Below are 19585 nucleotides of genomic sequence, written 5' to 3'. Positions count from 1 at the left end.
GGAAGGAATGGACCGGAGAGATGTTAAGGGAAGGGGGAGGACTGGTGACTAACTCGGTGTGGAAAGTAAAGGGCAGGGTGTCCACAGTGCAGTAGCAGTTAAATATTGCACATATACATAACAGCAGCGTCCATTCAGCTGGAGAAGGCAGGGTGAAGAAGGGGACAGGCCTGGGAAGAAGAAGGAGAATCAGAGCAATTTAGAGAATATTGAATTTGAAGTCATTATGGGGTATCCAAGTAAATGCTCCAACAGGGTGTTGGTTGAATGCGTCTGGGGCACGAGGGAGAGGCTTAGGCGAGGGAAACAGCTTTTTGAATCTTCCTGTAGTTTTTGAGGCTATGGGATTGTGCTGATTTCTATTGCTCTATTCAAATTTGCTCTCTGTGATCATGCTCAGATGCTGGAGCTGGGATTTGGAAAAGCACATTTCTGCTTTGCCTATTACCTCCTTCTTCATCTCTGACAACAGAGCGAGGCTCAGAACTGCAGGAGGGAGGGAATCTGAGTGCCTTGACCTCATTTCCTCACTCTAGCACCTGTTCATTTCAGGATCCAGTATACAGCTTGTCTAACGCTTGCAGAACCATCTTCTTATCCCCACTGAGAGATGCTCCAATGTCCAGTAACCGCCCAACCTTGGTGTGCTCCCCCCTGGTCTGGCTCCCACCCCATAGGAACTTTCTCTTAGTTTTAACAAATTCAACCTCTTCCTTTGTTCCTTCAGCACTAGAGGTGGAGGTGCTTCTTGTGGGTGTTGTATTTTAGGATTATCTTTTGACCCTTTCAGTTATCTAGTTAACGACTCTATGCCTAGTTAATTCATTTTTCTTTTAAATTTTATTTATTTATTAATAAGAGACACAGAGAGAGAGAGAGAGAGAGAGAGAGAGAGAGAGAGGCAGACACAGGCAGAGGGAGAAGCAGGCTCCATGCAGGAAGCCCTAGGTGGGACTTGATCCCGGGCCTCCAGGATCAGGCCCTGGGCTGAAGGTGGCACTAAACCACTGAGCCACCCTAGTTAATTCTTTATACTGATTTCTCATGGTTAAAATAACTGGCATGGTTCCATCTGTTGTAGGGTGAGTATGGATACCCAAGGAAAGTATAAAGAGTCACGAAGAAGAGGGCTTTGGAGCCACCTACATTTAAACCACCCCCTGGACCAGGGAGGTGCTGAGGAATCCAGAAGAGTCTGTGTCTGCTAAGGAAAAGACTCAACTAAGAGAGAGAGAAGTTCAGACCAAGACTATAGTAATGGAGCAAGATTCCCAAGAAAGTTGTTCCTTGAAAGGAAAGGAAAGGAATGAAGGTGGAAGGTGGGTGAGGAGTAGATAAGTTTTTGAGTCAGGAGGTGCTGAGAAGACAGGATGTGGGGAATATATGGGGTCTGAGAGAGCAGGAGAAGGAGGTTTGCAATGGTCTCTGAAGAGGATGAAAGAGAAGGCTGGCCAAGGGCATCCTGTGGGACAGACCTGAGGGGGAGGGGAGGGGTCACTTAGGGAACTAGAATTTGAAGAGGCTCCAATCCACAGACTGGATGTGTTCTTTGTTTTATAGTATTAGGGCATAGCAGCACTTTGTAAGGCATGTCAAGGTCAGACAGTGGAATTAATCCAAGGAGGAAGTTTGCCTAGAGCTCCTAGGGGATGTGGATATTAAACCCCTTGAGAGGATTTACTATGGAGGATCTTGGGCCTGAGCTGGTAAGAATAGAAGTGAAGCTCAGGCGGGGCTGATGTACCTTAACACACAACTGTGTGAGCTCATGTATGCGGTGCTCTGTTTAACTCTCTGTAACTAAAGCCATAAAAGGAAACATTTTCAAATGTGCTCTGGCCAGAGAGAAGAAAATCCCCCATGGGGACTGGACACTAGTTTTCATCTTAATGAAAGAAACATGGTGGTACCTCCTTAGGCCCAAACTCATTTACAAATTACCTTTGTCAAATGGCTTATGAATCTGTAGATTTTAATTTTTTATTTCAGGCAAGGAACTGTTTTTTGAGAAGTGTGATAAAGGGCTTAGAAAACTTTAGAACACCTCAGATATGAAGATCAGGAATACTGTTAATGAGGTGAGTCTGCTTTGAATGCCACTTTTTTTTTTTTTTAACTACTTCACCTTTTCTTAGGACTGAGATCAAGTCTGATAAGCACTTTAACTTAGGCAAATAATGATGGCAATAAAATATTATGCCACTGCAAAATACACTAAGTGCCCAGGCTTCTGAACCTTTCTTTCTTTTTTTCTTTTTTTTTTTTCTTGTAAATGCATTTGTATGGCAGTAGTTTTCCCGTAGGATAGACCATAATTTTAAAAACTTGTATTTACTGCAGCCCTATAAATTACTGTTTCCCCCTTAATGTTGGCAAGTAGTGATTTATTTTAGTAAAATTGCAGACCTCACTAGGCATGCTTTACTGTGTATGTACTTCCCTGGGGCAAGTGAGACTTTTTTAGCATATTGTTTGGGGGAAGTATAAAAGGTATTAAATTCCTAATTTAATTTACACATGAATTCTTAGTTTGCTCTGATCTGTCATATATTTTGTACAAAATGCCTCTGATATTTGCAGTATCTGTAAGAAACTAAAATATACAACTATCAGTAATTCCTCCATGTTTAGAATAGAGCTTTATTGCTGCTAAGCATTTTCAAATTTATCTTTTTCATTTCTGCAATCCTGATTATCAAAGGCATTTATAAAATAGGGCATATCTAAGACTCATTTTTCCATTGATGAGATTTATTGTAAGCCTTGTCTCATCACAGATCTATGTAAGAAAGGCACAGGAAATAAAATTAAACTGAACTAGGTATAGATTTAATTCAATTAAAGAGGCTTTTGAGAATAAAATGTATTCAGAAAAATAGACCAGTGAATGTAGCATAAAATGGTAAAATCCTAAATGATTTCAGGGGAAACAATTCAATGCCATAAATTGCAGCTACTCCATCACCTTTAGAACCTGAGTATTGCTGCATCCATCCAGGACTGTAATGAACTTTGTAGGGTTCTTCAACACGCCTGACAGTAGTTATCCAGTAGAGGGGACCCTGGGGGGCTCAGTGTTTGAGCGTCTGCCTTTGGGCCAGGGCATGATCCCAGGGTCCTGGGATCGAGTCTGACATTAGGCTCCCCACAGGGAGCCTGCTTCCCTGCTTATTCCTCTGCCTATGTCTCTGCCTTTCTCTGTGTCTCTCGTGAATAAATAAAATCTTTTTTTTTTTTTAAGAAGTTATCTAGTAGAAAAAATACTTGAGCTAGACGAACAGAAGTTCAACTTCCAGCTTGACCACATACTAGATTTTGACCTCAGTCAAACTTTAACTTATCTTCATCAGTTTCCTCGTTTGAAAATTAGAGATAGAGTAATTACCTCTCAAGGTCCTTGTGAGAAAGCATTGTGATTACAGGTGTTGAGTGCTTGACCTCCTGTCATGAGTGTCCCTGACTTCCTCCAGCCTCAGAGTCAGACCTCCCAAATGCACATCTGGGGAGACAGCAAGTAAGATTTCACTACAACCTAAATGACAGATGCCACCAATAAGCCATCATCCTTGGACTGATGAACTTTAAAAGGTGGGACTGTTTATACTTTGAAGACTTGATGCAAAATGTGTGATGGTGTTTATTCTAGAAACTGTCTCCATCAAAGAAAGGGACAGTGGATGGAACCACTGAATCGTATACCAATGCCTTGCCATAAAAGCCAGCAAGCATCATTGCTTAATTTGGAAACATGGCTAAAAGAGAAGACTCAAGAAGCAGTTAGAATGATCAACACAGTTATTTGAAGGATACAGAAGCAATTTTTTTTGTTAAAAAAGAAAAAAGCTTAGCTTAAGAAATCCTTTGCTATCACATCTGATCCAAGGACTAGCAGTGTGATTATTTCATTTGACACCAGAACTATCAAAAAAAAAAAAAAATCAGTTATACCATTGTTTCAGGAAAGGACTCCCATGACTTTCTCCACAGCAGCTATTCATTCCTCCACTTCTCATCAATTTGAGTCTTTGCAGTACTTGACAGTTTGTGAAGGACTTTCCTGTTGGTAGCCTCTTTAGGCATGCAGGACTGGTTTCATCTCTCTCTCCTCAGTTCTGGTTTCTCTTCTTTTTTTTATGGCAATCTTGGCTCTCCTGTGAAGATCTGTGTCACCCGCCTCCTCACTTCCATCAATAGTTCTTGGCAGGTAGCTCCAGCAGCTCTGACTTGGACTTCTCCTCCATGCTCTAGTCCCCATTCTACTCATCTGCTAGACACCTTCGTACTAGTGTCTCAGAGGTACCTTCAACTCCTCAGAGCTTTCCTCTGAACTCATTCTTCCTGATTAATGGCATTATTATTTACTCAGGAACACAGGTTCAAACATACTGGCTTCTCTTTTACCTCCAAAATATAAGCAGTTGCTATTTTCTGTATAGGCCTCCTTATAAAGCCTTTCTAATGAACTCATTCGAATTTCTATGACTCCTGCCTTATCTCGGGTCCTCATTACCTTTTCCTAGGACTACAGCAACAGCAATCTAAAGATAGCCCCAAAAGATAGCCCAATCTTATCCCATTCTACATGTTCCTCCCCAAGCCCATGTCCAATGATGGTGTTTCCTTACTGCAAATTCTTTGCAATTTCTTTTTGCTTAGGGATTTAAGTTCTAAGTTCTCATCCCACACCAAAGCTCACTGCATTATGGATCCAACCCACTTTCTGCTTCTTTGTACTTACTTATATTCCAACCAAAGCACTCAAAACCAACGTTTCATTGAACACTTTATTTTAGGCACTGTGATGAACATTTAAAATATATTGTGTTGTTTAATCCTTAAAACATATAATGGTAGGGGTGCCTGGGTGGCTCAGTCAGTTAGGCATCTGACTCTTGACTTCAGCTCAGGTCTTGATTTCAGGGTTGTGAGTTCAAGCTCTGCACTGAGCATGGAGCCTACTTAAAAAAAATCGTGGTGTCTGGGTAACTCAAGTGGTTAAGCGCCTAACACTTGATTTTGGCCCAGGTCATGATATCAGAGTGGTAAGATTGAGCTCCACATTAGGCTCCACCCTTAGCGGGGAGTCTGCTTGAGATTCTTTCTCTTTATCTCCCTCAGCCCCTTCCCCCCATTCTCTATCTTTCTAAAATAAATAAGTAAATAAATAAATCTTAAATAAATATATATGTATATATAAACATATATATATGTATACACACACATATATAATGCTATTATTTTGCCCATTTTGCAAATGAAGAAACCAAGTCTTGGGAGATTCAAGTAAATAGTCCAAAGCATTATGGTCAGTAGTGAGCAGTGAGAACATTTAAATCTGAACTCCCCAAATATACCTTGTATTTTTTTGCTTATTTGCTTCTATTCATGCATTTTCCTTCATGTGAATTTCTGCAGTGTCTTCTACACATAACATTTGTGTATCAAAAACTTAACTCATCCTACAACAGATGTCAAATGCCACGTCTTCCTTGAGGCCTCTCCTGATGTTCCAGCTGGTGATACTTTGTCCCTGCAAAGCCAGCAAGTAATACATACCTGGCATCAGTGATTGGTGAGCTTGTCTCTGGTGCTGTGGGCTTTATGAAGACAGTGGACACGTCTTGGTTATATTTTTACCCCCCTGCACTAAACACAAATCCTGGCACATTCCAGGTATTTAGTGTTGGAATGAATTGTCCCACAAAGACAGAAAAGATGCAACACTGGTGTTGGGAAAATAATGGAAAAACATCCCTAAATTATAGTCCCTGTGTCTTCTCTGGAAACCATTGTGTTCTATATAGTAACTAAGTAATTAAATGTGATGCAAAGGAGGAGAAGGTGTCTTACTGAAAGCTTGACTTTGACATTAAACATCTGGTTTGTGTGGTTTGTATGGCTGAATAACATAGATGCTTTCTTAATCAGTAGACATGGTTACTGACCAGCTGATTTGTCTTCTTTAAGTCAGAGCTGAGTTATTACCCAGCTCTTGTTTCGGCCAGAGAATTATGTAGTGATGTTGGCAACAAAATGGAGTCCTTCTATGTCAACAAGAACAACATTAACCGATATCTTCCCTCATGTTCATCAGTGATGAAATCTGGAGGTGTCCTCAAATAACATTGAAAAGCAGTCAAATTGATATGATCCTGCAATTCCACTTCATGTGAAATATATGAAAAAATATACCCACACAAAAACTTGTGCATTATCCATAGCAGCCAAAAACTGGAAACAACCCAATGTTCATCAACTTAGGAGTGGAAAAACAAAAGTGGTATGTCCATATAATTGAGTATTCAGCAATAAACTTAGTAATAAAAAGGAATGAAATACTGACACATTCTCCAACATGGACAAACCATGAAAACATGGTAAGTAAAGAAGCCAGATACAAAAGGCCATGTGTTATAAAATTCCATTTATATGAAATGTCCAGCATAGGCAAATTTATAGACACAGAAAGTAGTGGTGTCTGGGGCTGGAGGGAAGGAGTGATGAGAAATGAGGAGTGACTGCCAATGGGCACGGGGTTTCTTTCTGGAGTGATAAATATGTTTTAACGTTGATTGTGGTGATGACCGCACAATTTGGTGAATATACCGAAAGCCATTGAACATACTCTTCAAGCAAGTGAATTGTATGGTATGTGAATTATATCTCAATAAAGCTGTTATTTTAAGAAGTAGTCTAAATGATATCAAGGATTATTATGGGATGAGGAGATAGGTTAGTCAGTGGCTACGTAAGCTGCTAAAAATTCTGTTTGAAAGAAGAAATTCAACCTTTGAATAGACGCCTACCAAGCTTTTCTCTTTCTCGAAACAGATTACGAGGAAAAAGAAGAGATAAAAAAGGAAAAGGTATTTGGCTCAGCCCCCTAGTACAGCCCCCTAGTACATTTTACTTTCATCAAAGATTATGCTTTGGCTTAGCTCAGTCAGGAAATACTTTTTCGATAATTTTTTTTTTTACTCTTGTATATCTTAAAAAGGTAAAAATGAATAGTTTATCATTTGGATAATGGGGAATTTTTTATTTTTGGCTTTGATACTAATTTTGAAAGGCCCTTCACATAAATGAGCATGTTTAGCCAGCTGGATATATGTGTTTTAACACAAGCAGTTTGAAACTTATCTAAGAGCATTTAACAATGGGCTGTCCAGAGAGACACCATAAAATGAGCAGCTGTAGTGTTGATGACTATTACGCACTCCCAGCCAGCTGGGCCCGGACAGAACCTGGACCACAGGAACCCCAGAAGTGAATAACATGGGAAACAGTCTATAAATAGGAAGACTATCAGTTATTTGCCAAAACACACAGACTCTGGTATGACCACACAGAAAGGAGTAGGAACGCCATGGGGATCTCTGACAAGCTGAGTGATCCTTGGACACAAGGACAGCAATAAAGACATTATGTTCTCCTGAGCAGACTGAGCAGATGGTAGGGGCGAGCTTAAAGGTTCTCTCCGATGTGGGTTACTTTTCAGCTCGCCCAAAGGGGAAAGTGGGGCCCGGGAACACTGATTGCTGGACAGGGAGATGTGAGACTTTGCCTTTTTGCTGGGCTCCCCGTGTGCTTAGAAGCCAACGCACAGGAGCGGGGTTGGCTGGTTCTGGTTGGCCGGGGCGTCCACTCGCTCCGGGGGTGCCCAGAGAGTCTGAGGAGCCTGGACAACCCTGGTGACCAAGGCGTGCTGAGCAGCGCGGTGTTGTCCTGGTCCGCCGTCCCGGTGACTTTCTTCTGACAACCCTACCCTTGAGCCCCACCGGGTCCTCATCATTTCCAAACATATTTCATTGATCCTGCTGTGCTTTGGTGCCTATTATTCCTTTTAGGCAGAATTTCCCTCCTGTCTGGAAACCTGTCACTCATCCTTTCAATTTTACCTTTTCTGTGAAGCTTTTCTGAGAAGCTGCCCCCCCCCCCCCCAGCTGCCTCAGGCAAAACTAGTCATTTCCAGCTCCAGCCTCCTAAAGCATCTCGGTGACAGCCTGGAAACCGTGCACGGCCCCCCCCTCCCCACACACACACAGTCCCTCAGGTGTAAGGATTACATCGTGTATTTTTACATCGCTCTCGCTTAGTGTAGCTGGCGTATGTAAACAGTAAGTGTTGGTTGGATTCCACTAGATTGAGATTCTGACGTGTTGCCTGGCAATATGGAGATGAGTAAGCCAACTGCCTGGTCCCGAAGAAGCAACAAGTGTGTGTGTGTGTGTGTGTGAGGGAGAGAGAGATTAATACTAAGTAAGAAACTTTTTAAAAAAAAGATTGTATTTATTTACTCATGAGACACACAGAAGAGAGAGGCAGAGACACAGGCCGAGGGAGAAGCAGGCTCCATGCAGGAAGCCCGTCGTGGGACTCGATCCTGGCACCCCGGGATGAAGACCTGAGCCAAAGGCAGACGCTCGACCACTGAGACGCACAGGCATCCCTAAAAACTATAAAGCAGACCAATGAAAGCCAAAGGACCAATGGTCTCTGATGGACGTATTCCAGGCACCAAAGGGAGAAAAATTCGTTGAAATCATATTCTAGTGAGTGTATTAGTTTGCTCTGCTGCCATAACAAAGTACTTATTGAGTGTCTTAAACAGAATTTTCTCATGATTCTGGAGGCTAGAAATTTGCAATCCGGGTGTTTCTTCTGAGGTTTCTCTTCTTGGCTCCTTGTAGATGGCCACCTTCTCCATCCATCTTCACACGATCTTTCCTGTGTGTATCTGTGTTCTAATCTCTTCTTACAGGGACATCAGTCATGTTGGTTTAATATCCACCCTGGTGACCTCATTTAACCTTAATTTAACATCTTTAAAGACTCTATCTCCAAATACAGTCACTTTCTGAGATACTAGGGGTTAGACCTTCAACATCTGAATTTTGAGGAGATGCTGTTCAGCGCCTAACAGTGTGTAACTACCGACTTTGCCTGAGGTTCAGGCTTGTCTTATACACCAGTTCTGCGAACTTTTTAAATCCTCTTTGAACTGATCTCCAAACCTAAGCAATGTTGACAGAGCCCCTTTAAGCACACATTTTGATGGTAATTGAAACCGGCACATGTGTAGCGTGGATGCTAATGCAGATTGTCCTGCACGGGCTAGGGACACGTAGCCTGGGGGCCCTTTCATAGGATGTCCAAAGGTCCATGGTCCCTGACTCTACACCCTGCAGCCTACTTTCACAGGCTCCTTTTATATGGCAAATGAATGTGCCATTGGAAGTCTCTGCCAGCATTTGCTGGGGTGGCTCTCTGGTTAGTGCTCATCTAACACCAAACCAGGTTAGGTGAGGCTTGTGCGTGAGGCTCAGGAGGAAAAAAGACCAGCTAAGGCTTACAAACAAGAGCTGTGTACAGCTAAAGAAATCCGGCCCCAGTGCTGGCTTGAAAGCTCAGCTGATTACACAGTACATCGTCCAAGGAGTCCTGCTTTCCCGCGCAGGTGTCCATTTCAAAATAGTACAAAAGAGTCGCTACAACATTGTGAGACTGTTCCAGGAGGATTCCTCTTGGAAAGAGCAGTACTGGAGTAATTTCCTGAGATAATATAAGTTTAGGCTTATAGGGCTGGCACTCCAGAGATGTTCTTCTCCTTCAGTTTAATATTTCTTCAAGTGAGGTCCCAGGCTACCTCTGTTGGACTCACAAGGGTTTGTTTTTAAGATTTTATTTATTTATTTGAGATAGAGCAAGAGGGCAGGAGAAAGCACAAGCCAGAGGGAGGTGGAGGGAGGGCAGAGGGAGAAGCAGACTCTGCTGAGTGGGGAGCCCAAGGGCTCCATCCCAGGACCCTGGGATCATGACCTGAGCTGAAGGCAGATGCTTAACTGACCGAGCCACCCAGGCGTCCCTCACATAGGTTTCTTTAATCAAAATGTAACTTCCTGTGTGCTACCTCATGCTAACTGAGTCAGGATCTTTGGGTGGACCTAGGAATCTGTGTTTTAATATTGCCTCGTGTAATTTTTATCCAAATTGACACGTGCAAGCCACTGTTTAGTAACCCTGCCTGGAAATGTAGGAGGGGCACTGCCAGGTGTGTGCTTCTGCCTCGGCTGTGACTTCATGATCCACTCAGCCTTCCCATGGGCGTGGTTCGCTGAGGCTGACACACAGGTGTTGTGCCCAAGATTGCGAATCCAAGAAACCATCGAGGAGCCGACACCGATGCAAGCGCAGGAGGGTTTATTTGCAAGCTCGAGCTTGGGTCCAAGCGTACCCCCCGCAGCAGAGCAGGGGCTTGGACCCCGAGGCTAAGAGGCGCAGCAGTTTTATAGGGGCCCGTGGCCAATGGGATTGTAACACACACAGAAAGTTGCACAGTCATGTCGGTCCGCACACAGGTGGCCAACTGAATTACAGTTTACCCTGTAGTGACCGTTTGAACTGGCCTCTCGCTCTGGTCGGAATTGGGGCGCAGGTGTGGTGGGCACAAGGCGGGGTTTACATTCTGATGAGCCGGTGTCGGGGAAGGGTGTACCCAGCGGCTCCACTAGGGTGGGGGAGCGAGCGCCTTAAGAATAAGCAGGTCAGGGATCCCTGGGTGGCGCAACGGTTTGGCGCCTGCCTTTGGCCCAGGGCGCGATCCCGGAGACCCGGGATCGAATCCCACATAGGGCTCCCGGTGCATGGAGCCTGCTTCTCCCTCTGCCTGTGTCTCTGCCTCTCTCTCTCTCACTGTGTGCCTATCATAAATAAATAAAAATTTAAAAAAATTAAAGAAAAAGCAGGTCATGTGGGGGTCACAGAGGAGATGGGGGTGTAGCACAAAATGTAGTCCTGCTTGTCCAGGGGTAGGGGATTTTTGTTAAATTCTTTGAGTCCCACACAGGCAGTCACCAACTCCAGGTACCAGCATCCAACTCCTGATTCATCCATTCATCCTCTCCAGGTGTCTGCCCACAGCTCTCATTTACTCTCTTCCCTGTCCTTGTGTTCTTTGGAGTCACAGCTTGGATCACCCCTAACTAAAAACGAGAAAAAAAAGGCACCTGAAAGTTTTCTAATCCTGATAGTACTCTGATCAACATTGAGTAGTATCAAGATCACATCTCGCTGCTGATTGTGTAAACTGGTACGATCCTTTCCAGAGGGCATTTTGGCAATCTGTAGCCAGAAAACCACGAATTCCATTTCCAGAAATGAACCCCAAGAGAAAATTAGAGATTCTGGCAAACGCTTATACTGAAGAATATTCATCAGAGTTTATAATACTTGTTTATAATACTGATAAATGTTTAACAGATAGGGAACTTGTCAGATTCATAGAAGTAAAAAGGTAGTTATTGAAAGTTCTGCTGTCACAAAATACCTTCATGTTAAAAAGTACTTTTATTATTTTTTCAAAAGATGAAAATCTCTCTATAGAATAATTCCAATTTTCTCCCCACACATTTCTATCTGCAGAGAACTATATCTCGTACTTAAAAATGATCATCTTTATAGGTCAGGAGCTTCCACGGGCAGAGAAAAGAGCAGGAACCCTGAGGACAACATAACCTAAATCTTCAGCAAATTCCCGTTAATTTATTGCCTTCATCTTCACTCCACCTGGGATCAGACAGCTTGAGTGGATAGAAATTTGGCTTCACGGTGGAGGTAGAAGTCAGAAATTAGAAACTGAAACACTTATGACAGCGGCTCTCAAACCTCAGCATGTAAATGGATCATCTGAGGAGCTGGCTCAAATGCAGATTCCTTGATCCCACTTCTAGACATTTCTATGATGTAAGAGATGGAGCCTGATAACTTCATTTTAATAATCCCCTGATGTAGTTTTGTTGCAGGGGACCAGAGAGTAGTAACATCTGGGCGGCAGTGGGGAGGGGTAATACAAACTGGAGAGAACCCTAGTGGATACCGAAGCAGAGGGCAACCGGGAAGCTAGGGAGAAGGACAAAGAAGGAGGTGTCAAACTTTAACATTGTTCCTTTCTTTTCCATATAAGCCAGGACTATTTACTATCACACCAGGACTACTGAATCATCTGAAAGTCCTTTGTAAGCTAAACTTGAGAACATGGCTATCATTTTAAACATGACTTAAACATCTCCATGTTTAACATTTAACATGGAACATTTAAACATGATTCCACTGGAGTGGAAAATATGTTTCAAGTTTTAGTTTTAGGAAACTAAAACACGTGTCCAGTACAGTCCTTTGAGGTCCCCTCCAACTGCAGGATTCTACGACTACTGTTATTATTACCGTTGCCACTTGCTCTCAGCAGAATCCAGTTTGTTCCTATACAGGCAACTATCTGTCACAGCCTCCACACCATGAGGTTCCTGGCTAGGACTTGGAAAACCACCCCAACCCTGATGTAACAATTTAGAGGTCCTTCAATTTTTCACACTGACTTAGGCTCACTTATCAAAATAGGAAGAAAAAAGATAAAGCTAAGTTTGAGGAAGGAAGACAGATGGCCATGAATAAATAGAAGATTACACCCCATCTCAAGTCAAAAAACCTACAAATCAGATTTGAGCCTCTATGTATTTTACAAAGAACTTTGGATTCTTACCATTTTGGGAGAGGGATAGCATGAGGAATAGGGGTATAGCTTAAACCTTCTGGTTCAGCTTCCTTAGAGTTAGTTTTGAATTTGGAACGGTCCTTTAAAATTCTCTACATTTCAAATCCACCAACTCTAAAGAATAAATGGTTGAACAAATCTCTTTTGACAAGCACGAAGTAGGAAATAATGAAGAGTGCCAATGCTGAGTATGCACATAAATTGCCGTCGTGCATTGACAATTTGATGATGATAATACATTGTTTAAAAGGAAGTTCAGATGTGAGTTGGAACCATGTCTGAAAAAGTTGTCAACAGGAGGTGAGTTGGGGTGGCAGTTGTTTCCATGTCCGTGTGGATCAGGTACAAATAGTGGTGAGATTAAAGAGGCTCCAAAAAAAGAAATAGGCTCCTAAAGGGCCCCCCTCCGCTCACATTTTAATTCATTTGCAAAATAAATGAACATAAAAGTCAAAATCAAAGGCCCCAAGAGGTGAGCTAGATGGTTAGTTTGAGCTCCTGAGGACTGAGGGTGTTTGGACTAGCTTTATGATGTTTCTGATCTATTGAATAATAAAACCCTTGGTTCAAACAGAGTCCTTTGCTGAAGCAGACATGGAGGCCTGGTGCCTTGCTCGGCTGGGCCCTCAGTCTCTTGACTACAACACAGGATCCTTCAACTCCAAGCAACAGAGTCTGACTTTGGCCAGTTACCAGATTGCTGGGAAAACTAACGAACTAAGTCTCAGGAAAGACTGGAATCAGGGAAGCTCCTGAGTTGTGGGGAGCCTGAACTAAAGGGCAGTCTCTTCAGGGATTGTTCCTGGAACCAGAGTTGGTATTCCTCAGCTCTGAATGCCTTTCTTGGGTCACAGGTCCATCCCTTGCTCGAGAAGGGTGGGAGAGGATGGCTAGCAGAAGAAGGGGGGAGCTGATCATAGGAAACTAAAACATGTGTCCAGTGCAGTCCTTTGTGGTCCCCTCCAACCGCAGGGTTCTATGATTACTGTTATTATTATTGTTGCCACTTGCTCTCAGCACAAGCAAAAATTTGTATAACTATCTTCATGGTGGGCTTATTGCGGTGATCATTTTGCAATGCATACAAACATTGGATCACTATGCTATATACCTGAAGCTAATATAATGTTGCATGTCAAATATATCTTAGTAAATAATGAAAAAAAGAAAATTTTTTTAAAAATTAAAAATCTGTACTAAGATACTGATTACAGTGGACAAAATTTGGCCACTCTTTGCCCCTGCCACAGAAGAAAAGACAATTCCCACTTGCAACAGCAAACCGAAATGGCCCCCAGCGAGCTAGCCACAGGCTCTGTTCGAATTTCAAATTTTAATTTCAGGAAATAGCAGCACCAATACAGAAGTAAAAACAAAATTGGGGGGGGGGGATAATAGCAATGTATTTTGTGATTACTTGTTTACTGAATCCATGTTGAGGGCTCAGATTTTTTTGGTCAGATTATGTGTGAATTTATGTAACTCTGGGTAAATTTCTTAATCTTCTGAAGCCTCAGTTTCCTGATATGTATAATGGGAGTCATTGGGCTTTTATTGGTTGTTTCATGGGAAATGCTTTTTACAGTGCCTTGCCATAATAAATGGTAGTTATTGCTTTTATCCTAAAAGGGAGTCTATCTCAAATATTAATCATGAATACTTACAGTCATATTTTAATGAGTTCACTTTCATAAATTCATTGAAGCTTAGAGACAGAATGAACAGATAGATTCTCGGATTCTTAACAACCAAGCCCAGGGGACTAACGGAGTGAATGGTGGTAATTCACTGAAGCCGCAGATTTGTGTTCCATGAACACGAAGACAGATCAGAGGGATGGTGCCCCGGTACATAGCTGGTATTTATATTTGACAGCAGTTGGGCAACACCGTAGAAAGAATAATACAAATGCTCACTTCAAAGATTCACCCCGATTCTTCCTGAAACAGTTTCCTGCCTAGTGACTTCCTCATAATAGCATGGATTCCCTGTTTCTGTAGGATTGTGATGTAATCAAAGTCGGTACATCCTCTGTCCTTTGGCAAACTGGAGCAATTGCTCTGACTCTTTGCTTCATCATTGCGATGACTCAAGCACAGATGAGTTTCAGGCCAACAGTGTGGACTGGGAATTATGAAACACATGCTTCCGGAAGCAACTCCCTGAAGGATTTTAAAACAAAGAGGAACTGAAGTCTGGGGAGAGAATTCCACTCACTTAGTTCATCAGAAGCACCTTATTAGGAACGGGGAAAGGAACTGCTTCTAATGCAGATTTACAAATTATCCTGGTGTGACCAGAGTTATGTCTGAAAGGGAAAGATTCCATTGACAGAACCCACTTCCTTCCTCTGGAGATGGGGAGCTGCACATGCCTGTGTTCAAAAACTCAATGCCAATTCTCCAGAATACCCCCATCTTCTTATTTTTAAAACTGATGAATCCAAAGCATTTGTTTATCTTTTTATGGGTCACTATCCTGTGTGCTCTCAGAAGAAAAGGGTGATTCTAGACTCTACCTAGGGAGACACCTAAACACATGAAATATTAAGACTGAGCAGAAAGCAGGATGAAATGCACACTCATTTTTGTGGCTCACAGGCCTGGTGGGTCTGGACAGCTTTGTGAACTCTGCTGCCCACTTGCCAAAACCCCTTGCTCAGCTGGAGGAGATTTCAATCAGCAAGCTTATCTCTGCTTAACGAAGCCATATCCAAATTTGTCACCAGGTCATGTTTGAAGGAACAGGCAATTTGTTGAAGTCATTTCGGATGCAGGAAATCCTGTGTTTACTACCTAGGAAATACTACATAAAGATCTGGATTTTTTTCCCCCTTGTAATGCTCTTTCCAATTGAAATTTGCAACAGAGCCAGTGCTGATAAGAAGAATATTGGTCAGGAAATGACAATATGGTGATAGCCAATGGTACACAATAGGCCTTACCTCTTTGTTCCCAGCCTGATTCTCAAAATTGCTGGATAGAATCACTTCCTTCAGGGAGTCCCCGTTCCTTCACAGGTCCATGTCTCTTAAGTGCTGAGGCCTTTAGAGAGGCAGTGCAATCTCCCTGTAAATGTCAAAAAGGATGTAGGAGGGTAATGCCTGGAAAATTCTGGACTCATCCGTAAAGATGCTGGGGGATCATGTATAAGTGGGACAGGAAGCTTCTTTAGGTCTTGGTTAATCTAACTAAATCAACTATATGAGCATGAAGTAGGCCCCCTTTGAAGTCACCGGCTTAAACAATAATATCTATACATGACTAAAGAGCTCCCTCCAGTCAAAGGATCAGGGGACTACAAACAAGATTTGATGGACATTACACAACATGCTGAAGCTATGAAGTAATATATTTAAAGAAAAAAGGCGTCAATAGAAGAGCACCTAGAAGAAGGGTAAGCAGACAAAGAGTGTCATTAGAATGTATCCAACACCGTCCAAGAGTTACCAGTTTTGGAGTATTCTTGTCCTGTTGGCCAGGCTAGAATGTGCAAGATTCATCCTTCAATTCAACTTAGCTGTGAGATATTATTATCTGAAATTACAAGTTAACTGGGTGCCCTGTATTTTATCTGGGCAACCCTATTATAAATAGATCTTTGATGTAGTTTTGGTTAACTCTGATCCAATATTTTTGGGAAGATTTTCCTCTCAAATGATTATGATATTTTCTTTGCTAAAACCTTTATTGTTAAATTCTATTCTTTTTGTATGTGTGTGGCTCATGTTGGAGAATGTAACCATAGATGCATGCGTTCCAACCAGGGACAATTTTACTCCCCAGGGTTATAGCTGACAAGGTCTGGAGACATTTTTGGTTGTCATAACATGGGGAGGTGTGTTAATGGGTAGAGGACAGGAATGCTGTTTAACATCCTACAATGCACAGGACAGCCCTCAAAGAATTTTATCTTAGCATAGAATGTAACAGCTACTGTTGAGAAACACTACTGTAAACATTTGGGAAAAAGCTATGTATCATTTTAACCATATTTTTGTTTAAAGTATATCTATTGATCAACTTCATCAGTTGCATTATTCACATCATCTCTCTTTGGATATTTGATTTATCAAAGAAAAAGAGTGATATATTAAAGCGACTCATTCAATTTAACAGACATTTATTGAGATCTCCCAGTACGTTAGATCTTGTTCCTGGTGCTGCAAATCTTCAGCGAACACAGCAAACTTCTCTGACTTTATGGAACTTCTATTCTAATTGGTAAGGTAGGATTAGGTGACATAATAAATGATACACAAAATACATAAGTATTATGAAAAAAATTGAGCAGAGAATAGAGATAGTGCTGGGAAGCATGTGGGTTGTAGTTGTAACATGAGTGGCAAGGAAGTCATTACTGAGAAGGTTATGTTGGAAGAAAGGTGGGGAGGAGATGACAGAGAAAGCAATGTGACATCTAAGGGAAGAGTGGTTTAGGCAAAAGAAACAGAAATGCAATGGCTCTGCTGTAGGTTGCTGCTTGGACGACCAAGGAAGAAGAGGAAGCCAGTGTGGCTGGAGCAAAGGGAGGAAGAGGGAAAGTAGTGAGGATGAGGTCAGAGGGGTAGAGGTGCTGGCAAGTGTTCAGATCATTTAGGGTGTAGGAGGCCATTGTGAGAACTGTCGCACTGACTTCTAAGTGAGATAGAAAGCCTCTGGAGAGTTGAAGTAGAGTGATATGATTTTACATACATTTTGAAAGCATCACTGTCTCTTGTGTTGAAAATAGACTTTGGAAGGCAGGGAGGTGGGGAAAAGGCTGAAGCCAAGAGACCAGTTAGGAGACAGACCGTTGCCATACTTCAGAAGAGAGAGGATGGTGCTGTGTCTGGGATGGTAACAGTGGAGATGGTGAGAACTGATTGATTTCATCAGGCACATGTATGCACGACTGGTGATGCAGAATGGTACAGTCCCTATGAGGGGAATTTAGCAATCTCGAACAAAAAGAGCTGTGTGTCTATTCTTTAACCCAGCAATTCTACTTCTAGGATTTTATTTTCTTTATTTTTTAAAGATTTTATTTATTTATTCATGAGAGACACAGGGAGAGAGAGAAATGGGGTGGGGTGGGGTGGAGGGAGAGAGGCAGAGAGGCAGAGACATAGGCAGAGGGAGAAGCAGGCTCCATGCAGGGAGCCCGACGTGGGGGACTCCAGGATCAGGCCCTGGGCCGAAGGCAGATGCTAAACCACTGAGCCACCCAGGCATCCCCTCCACTTCTAGGATTTTAGACAAGAAACATACCCTCAATAATAACAAATAAAATGCACAAGGTTATTCGCTACAATGTCACATGTAATTGGAAAATATTGGATGTTGGTTGAATAACCAATGTTACCTGCACATGATGGAGTAAAAAAAGAGTGAGGTTGAAGATCTGTATGAATTGACACAGGGTCATTTCCAGCAGGTATTAAGTGTAAAAGACTCACTGTGAAAAAAACACATGTAGCATGCTGTCTTTTGCGCAAAAAAGGAAAAATAAGCAAACACACATGTATGTGTTTATCATTTCAAAAGAAACAAAGGAAGGATGAACCAGAAAATACTAAAGTTGGATTCCTACAAGGAACTGTGGGGATAGGGAGTGAGCAAAAGGATACAGGAGAGAGTGACACTTCTCGGCTTTCAAATTACGTTAGGAACCTATATGTTCAAGAATTAATAAAAATTAAATCAGTAAGAATGAGGAGACAAAAACCTAAGTAACCCTGAAAGAAAATGGACACAAATGAATCAGAGTGCATGTCAAATGATTACTATAACCATACCAAAGGGAGAGGAAAAAAGAACCAGTCCGTGTAATTTATGAACAGTTTTTGGTTATACAACCTCAGTCTGGAACAGACTAGGATGTGGGGAGGGGAAGCAGAAGAGGGAAGTAGTACAACTTTTGCACTCTCTGGTAGGTTAGTTTTTGTAGTGTGATGTTAGAAGCAATTTTGAAACAAACACTGCATGTCTCTGGATGGGAGTCTCTGGTACCACCTATGCTGCATTCCAGTCGAGAATGTAGAACCTCAACATAACAAAAAGAAACAACAGATCGACACAATACAAGGAAAATAATAGTTTAAAAAAGGTGGGGGGGAGGGAGCTTGTATTCCTTGTCTTGTGGTGCCCTTTCATCTTCAAAGCCAGCAGTCATGTTACTCCAACCTCTGTCTCTGGTCTTCCTGCCTCCCTCTTATAAGGATGCTTGTGATTATACTGAGCCTGCCCTGGATGATCCAGGATAATCTATCTCAAAATCCTTACCTAATCACACCTGCCAAGTTCTCTTTGCCCTGTAAAGGAACCTATGCACAGGCTGTGGGTATTAGGATATAGACAGTCTGCCTCCCAGAGGACTCCTGTTTAAAAATGTCAATATCCTAGCACACAAAGACCAGAGAGTAAGAGGCTGGAGAGATAGGGCAACGAAAACCCCATCTGATCTTGGACTAGATCCTCTTCCAGAGGGGAGAAATGCTATAAAGGATATTCGTTATCGTATCAACTGACAAAAGTGGGACTTGGGTGGTTAATTAGATGGAAGTATCAACATAGATTCATGAAGCTGGTAAATGTACTGAGGTTCTGTAAGAGCATATCCCTACTCTTCAGAAAGGCATACTGGAATAGTTGGGAATTAAGGGCCATGATTTAAGCCACTTGCTCTCAAATGGCTCAGAAAACATTATGCGTACACCAACACCCAAAGAAAGAACAAGAGAAATGAGGAAACAAACGGGGCAAAACATTAACAAGAAGTGTATCTGAAACAAGGGCACAACGTATTCCTTGCACTATTTGAATTTTTGCATTTTTTTTCTAAGTTTGAAATTATTTCCAAGTAAAAAGCTTTAAAAACAAAATCATCTATCCAACCTGTCACTTAGTCCCAAACTTTTGAGTTGACACGTTTGAATGTCTGTAAGGATGGGTGAACTCAGTATCTTAGGCAGTAGCTTGTCCACTGGCTGGTCAGTTCACTACAAAATGAATTCTTAGGGTCGCCTGGTGGCTCAGTCAGTTAAGCACCCGAGTC

The sequence above is a fragment of the Vulpes vulpes genome, chromosome 6 (genome assembly GCF_048418805.1).
Source record: "Vulpes vulpes isolate BD-2025 chromosome 6, VulVul3, whole genome shotgun sequence".
NCBI lineage: Eukaryota > Metazoa > Chordata > Mammalia > Carnivora > Canidae > Vulpes > Vulpes vulpes.
The sequence above is the reverse complement of the archived record's forward strand: the minus strand, read 5'-3'. Positions refer to the sequence as shown.